The sequence below is a fragment of the Eutrigla gurnardus genome (genome assembly GCF_963514095.1).
Source record: "Eutrigla gurnardus genome assembly, chromosome: 11".
Lineage (NCBI taxonomy): Eukaryota > Metazoa > Chordata > Actinopteri > Perciformes > Triglidae > Eutrigla > Eutrigla gurnardus.
The window spans coordinates 13,342,242-13,348,241 of NC_139925.1; positions in this window are offsets into that span (position 1 = coordinate 13,342,242).

Genomic DNA, 6,000 nt, shown 5'->3' on the forward strand with positions numbered 1-6,000 from the left:
TCGGGGCTTAAACTGGACTACATGTGGCTGAAAAATAAAAAAAAGTGAACCTTGACAGCGTTAACGCTCGCCGTGTTCTGTCTCCTCTCTCCCATCTCTACTTAACTTAGCACATGCAGTATGTGATACATGTTCCTGTCCTGCTCCAGAATTTATCGTGATCACATGAAGTATTTAATGTGTTGGACTTGCATTACATGCAATGACAAAGAAAAATGCCTTTGTTGATGCAAACATGGGTATTATATATTGAGTCACATGCAGCACCAAGAGTCTGAACTGAATGACATAATCAAAACTCACTTATTTGACAAATCGTAAACTGAAATCTTGACAAACAGTAACTTATATGACATGTAAATAATATGGTAAAGGATGACATAAGATGAACTGTCACCATGAAAAAAATGAAGCATTGCTTTCTACAACAACAACAAAAGTAAAATTTCCAATACTTTTAAAACGTAACTGATATAATAGAATTAAAAAAAAATGAATTCTGCATTCACTATCAGCAGAACTCAATCTTTCAAATGTGTTTGAGCAGACTGAGGCATTTCTCCTTCCTGCTTCGCTCTGCAGAGAATGTGACAAAACCACATTTTCAGTGTTAGGTATTAATTGAACAGACAAGACAAAGTGAAGAGACGGGAAAGTGAGCATGACAAAGACCCAAGACCACCATCGCAACCAACACAGTACTGCTGTTGTTAACATTAATAACTTTATTCATAAACACTCAAAATCTGTAAGAAAAAACTAATTAAATGACAAATTAAAAAAGCATGATGTAATTTTCAGGTTTATTTGACTGGAAGGAAATGTGTTGCAGGAGCGTGCTGCGGCTTTAAGATTCACTTATTCACTCTGGGTTTGTTCACTTGGAGTTTTTGAAGAGTTCGACTTGTATCATTATTCTTACAGAAAAGATTAGCTAATAACTGTCGGAGTACGAAAATTCAATCAGTTAGGGAAATTATTGGTGTAGTTAAAGCCATTAGTGAAGCCAATAATATCGTATATATACTGTATGATATGCTCTACTTTAACAGAGAAGATGTAATGTGAGAAGATAGCAGTAGAGGGCAGCAAATCACAATTCAATCAGACACACTCAAGTCACTCTGACCATCAGCTCATTGATCATCCACACAGGGTAAATGGGTTATAATTGGTCCAAGCCAAAGTCAGACTGTACAATTAAATTATTCTTGCGCCTGATCATGACATGGACTGAACTCCTAAAAGCAGGAGTGAAACAGCAACCTCCAGGAAGAAGGCAGTTTGGCGAAAAATAGTGGCTTGTTATCCCATCTGCAGAGCTCAAGAAGCTTTTAGTGAAAATATTATTTCTGCCTCTGACTGTGTGTGTCATGGTGTGTGTGTGTGTGTGTGTGTGTGTGTGTGTGTGTGTGTGTGTGTGTGTGTGTGTGTGTGTGTGTGTGTGTGTGTCATGGTGTGTGTGTGTGTGTGTGTGTGTGTGTGTGTGTGTGAGAGAGAGAGAGAGAGAGAGAGAGAGAGAGAGAGAGAGAGAGAGAGAGAGAGAGAGAGATTGAGCAATTGATTGAGAATGAAGCCGGCCTGACAGGCAGCTTTCTGTTCTCTCCCATGCATGAAGGTAAAACATATAATGCTTTCTAAAACAGAGAAGTTACATAAGAAAACATGAGTAGGGCCGAGCGCGGGGCTGCAGCTTGTCTTTGACCCGCACACAAGCAGCACACACACAGGGCCGGACAGACACACGCTGAAGAGAACGTGGACAGCAACATAGGCTGATATTGTAAATAGTTTATTAGTTCTCATTTGTCTGTTGTAAGTGGAATTGATTTTGTCACCTCTTGCACTGTATTGGATTCACTTACGTCCTGTCAATAAAGCAGCTGCTGGAGTCCGTGGAGAACAGACAGAAGGATGAACTGCAAAATATGTGCTCTTCTTATCAGGATAGTATAGAGCCCTATTTTTTTTAAATTATTATTTATTTTTCTTTTTTATGAATAAAACTTTACAATTAAATAAATAAAATAAAATAAAAACAACACAGTAAAAAAAAAAAAAAAGAAATCTGCCAGTAGGGTGATGTTTTGTCATGTACTCAGATCTTTCACTGAACTCAAAGCAGCAAGGCCACAGTGTAGAAATACAAGGAGTATTCCTATATTCAAAATTCTAACGTAAAGTAATCGTTATGCAGAATGGCCCATTCCAGAATCATAGAAATATTATTGGATTATAACTACAGATGCATTCACGTGTATGAACATTTAATGTTGCAGTTTAAGGGTGGAGCTAATTGTAACTATATCATATACTGCTGGGCGGCTTAGTCTATATTATTACTTCATCCTGTATTTGTTTATTGCGTTTTATGTACATTAATAATTTAAATCCGCAAAGTAACAGATAAATGCAGTGGAGTAAAAGGTAAGGGAACACATTTCTGGCACAAGTTCACTTCAAGGTGCTCGTAGGAGGGACGTACTCTACGTAAAGGAACCTCAAGCAACGATGAGGCACAGCTTTACAAGTACAACAAGTTTCAGCTTGTAGCTTAGCTCATCTATCATCTCAACATGAAGACATAAAGATGCATTTTACAGCCACTGCTACATTTCTATATCACTTCATCATAATGTAAATACCATAAATATCACCCATAAGCTAATCACGTCCACCCAAACAACACACAGACGCATGTTGTTGTTTTTTCGGCGCAATATCGTAAAAGAATTCTCATCTGAAATATATATATACTGTAAAAGCGGACGAACAATGGTGTTTCGTGAGAGATGTCTTTCCCAAGTTTATAACCTCTGTCTCCACAATGTCTGGAGTCTCCACCCATCCTATGTGTGCAAGGTTATGACATTCTCAGCCCACACTCTTTCAATCAAGCTCTTAACCCTGCTCACACACACACACACACACACCTCTGCAGCTATCATTATGTTGTAATCAGTGGTCTAAGCGGCACCGAGGTAATGATTATATTTATGGTTTTCTTTTGATATCTTGCTTTGGGAGGTCGTTGACGTGTCATGAGGCGTCGCCTGTGGGAAGATGCACCACTTTACACAATCACCTCCTTTTTAGGAAATCACCTGAAAGCCTCTTTTGTCAACGTGTTTGTTTTTTTTGTTTTGTTTTGTTTTTTTTGTTTTGTTTTGTTTGGGTGGTTATATATTTATGTATCAAAGAAAGGGGCTGATTCTGGATGATGTGCAATGATTAACCCCAGTCTGTACGTTTCTATTTACACTCCGGTCGCTGCCCCATTGCGACACACTGTCACACGTGCCTGCAGAAAGAATTGTTTGGAAAAAAATAGCAGCCACTCATTTTTGACGTGAAAGGAGATTTCACAAGCACGGCCTTCGCAGTGAGAAACCTGTCGAGATAAGACCATGAGTGGACTTTCCACACGGGCAGGGATAAGGCTAATGAGGTCTCTGTAATAATGAGTTCTTCTTTACACAAAGGTGTCGAGAAACTCTGCAGACACGCGTGCAGTCGTTTTCCAGTCAAGTGTGTGTGTGTGTGTGTGTGTGTGTGTGTGTGTGTGTGTGTGTGTGTGTGTGTGTGTGTGTGTGTGACAGGGATCTAACACCTCTCTGCCATTTTTCCTTGTGGTTGCTCACCCATGACTAACAATTTTTTTCTCAGCATGAGAAATAGATGCTGAGAGATAGATAGATAGATAGATAGATAGATAGATAGATAGATAGATAGATAGATAGATAGATAGATAGATAGATAGATAGATAGATAGATAGATAGATAGATAGATAGATAGATGTTGACATGATTTCTCATGAAGACAATGACTCACAGCTGTGTGTGTGTGTGTGTGTGTGTGTGTGTGTGTGTGTGTGTGTGTGTGTGTGTGTGTGTGTGTGTGTGTGTGTGTGTGTGTGTGTTGAGTGAGCCTCTTGTCTCCCACTCAGGTCACATCTAAACAACAGGACAGGGTCAAGACCGTACAGATTAAACTATTACCATTGTGATGTTAGTAGGACTCGAGGGTGGAATCATGACCAGCGGTTATGAATACCAGGTTTCACAGAGAACAGTTAAATGACGCGCAGCTGCTGAAGAAGAAAGGGGAGAGAAAGGGGGGAGGGAAGGGTGGGAGGGAGGACGGGGGCTTGAGAGGTAGGGGATGTGTGATTGTTAGCCTACTTACGTGCATGTGTGTGTGTGTGTGTGTGCGCTTAGACCATGTGTTCAGTGACTATGTGTAGGTGTTAGGGGATATTTTGGCTGCAGCAGGGGGATTCAAGCATGAGAGAGGCCTTCGTCATATAACAGGATAATGTTTTATCTCATCGGAAGAAAGGGGGATTGGGGGGGAGGGGGGTAATGAGACGGGAAGGCCGACTGTTTTCATGAAGCAAATTTGGCACGGCTGTCCACCCACAAAACTTCATAACCTGTTGGACATGTGCAGTACTCACGCACACATGCACACGTTAATATTGTGTACACAGGGTAGTATCTGGTCAGACAGGTTAGGACAAGCAATAGGAACTTCTTTTCATTATGTAAGAACTATTCATGTCGAGAATTATGTGCTTTAGTGGCAAGAGACTGCATGTCTGTCAGTGTGTGTGTGTGTGTGTGTGTGTGTGTGTGTGTGTGTGTGTGTGCGTGCATGCTGCCAGTTAGATAGGTCTTTTTCATGTAGTCAGTATAATTTGAGCTTGCTTTCATTAACTGAAAATTGACCACTCAGTGGCATGGCTGACTAATGGACGGTGCCATGGATTACAGTGTGCATCTTCCTGTCCAAAGATGAAATAACAATGTGTCTTCAGTCAAGGTTAACTGTGGATTTTTCAAAGGTATGAGGTTCATGCGATAGGAATGTTATTCATTAGAATCATCGTTTGTACCTTCTTTAAATCACTGGAGACATTTTTCGAAACCCCTTAAAGCACGTTGAAGCTGTGACCCAACCAAGGGATGATTATTCCGTGGTTATTCTCAGTTTCCACTTTATTCTATTTCGCTGAAATTAAAACCCACACATATGTACAATATATTTAACAGCATTCTACTAGCTTCTGCATTGACACAGGCAGAGAGGGGTGAGGACCGAGGATATGAGGTTCATATGAATGAATAAATAAATGAGATGAGGATAATGATCATCATCATGACTGCTATAGAGATGTGGCCGCTATATATTATCTGCATCCTAGTGTGAGAAATGTGAAAGAAAAGTGAATTTGCCAGATGTAGGATGAAAACTTAAATCTACCATTTCTTTTACATATCTAGGCTTTTTCCCAATGTAATATATGATTATTTATTTTGGCTACACATGTCTGATGCTACTTGTTAAGAAGCCTGGATTCAACAGCACAAAACCTTTCCCATTGAATTCAACTTAAAACGAATTTGGGTTCATCTGGGGCTGAGAAACCGATAAACACATTGACTCCTACAGTCTGCTGTATCAGAAATATCCTCTTTACTAAAACCCAGATATACATTATAGTCACATTTTTTCAGATAATTTAGTGGATGAGTTGCTGTTAATAAGTGATGTGTTTTCTCTATTATGTAAGATAATAAATGATTATATATATATATATATATATATATATATATATATATATATAGCTGTTGTACAGTAATAGACATGCCCTGAGTTGGTGTTATATGTTTGGGTGGTTGTGTTATGTACTGAGCCTAATTGTGACCATACTTTTACAGATTGTTTAAAATAATATAAATGGGGAGCCCAGGAAGAGTAGCTGCTGTCGAAATACAGTGGTTAATGAGGATTTAAATAAGCAAAAAAAATGAGGAGTAGGAGTTTAGTCACGTCCATTTTGTTTTATATTGCACAACATCACAAATAAGAAATTTGCCTCAAGGGGCTTTTCATGTTAGTCAGTAAATGTTAAGAGATTATGATCCACGCTACCTGCATGTAAACTTTTAAACGAAACCCTGACAGAAACTGGGGGAGCATGCCAACCGCTGACATGA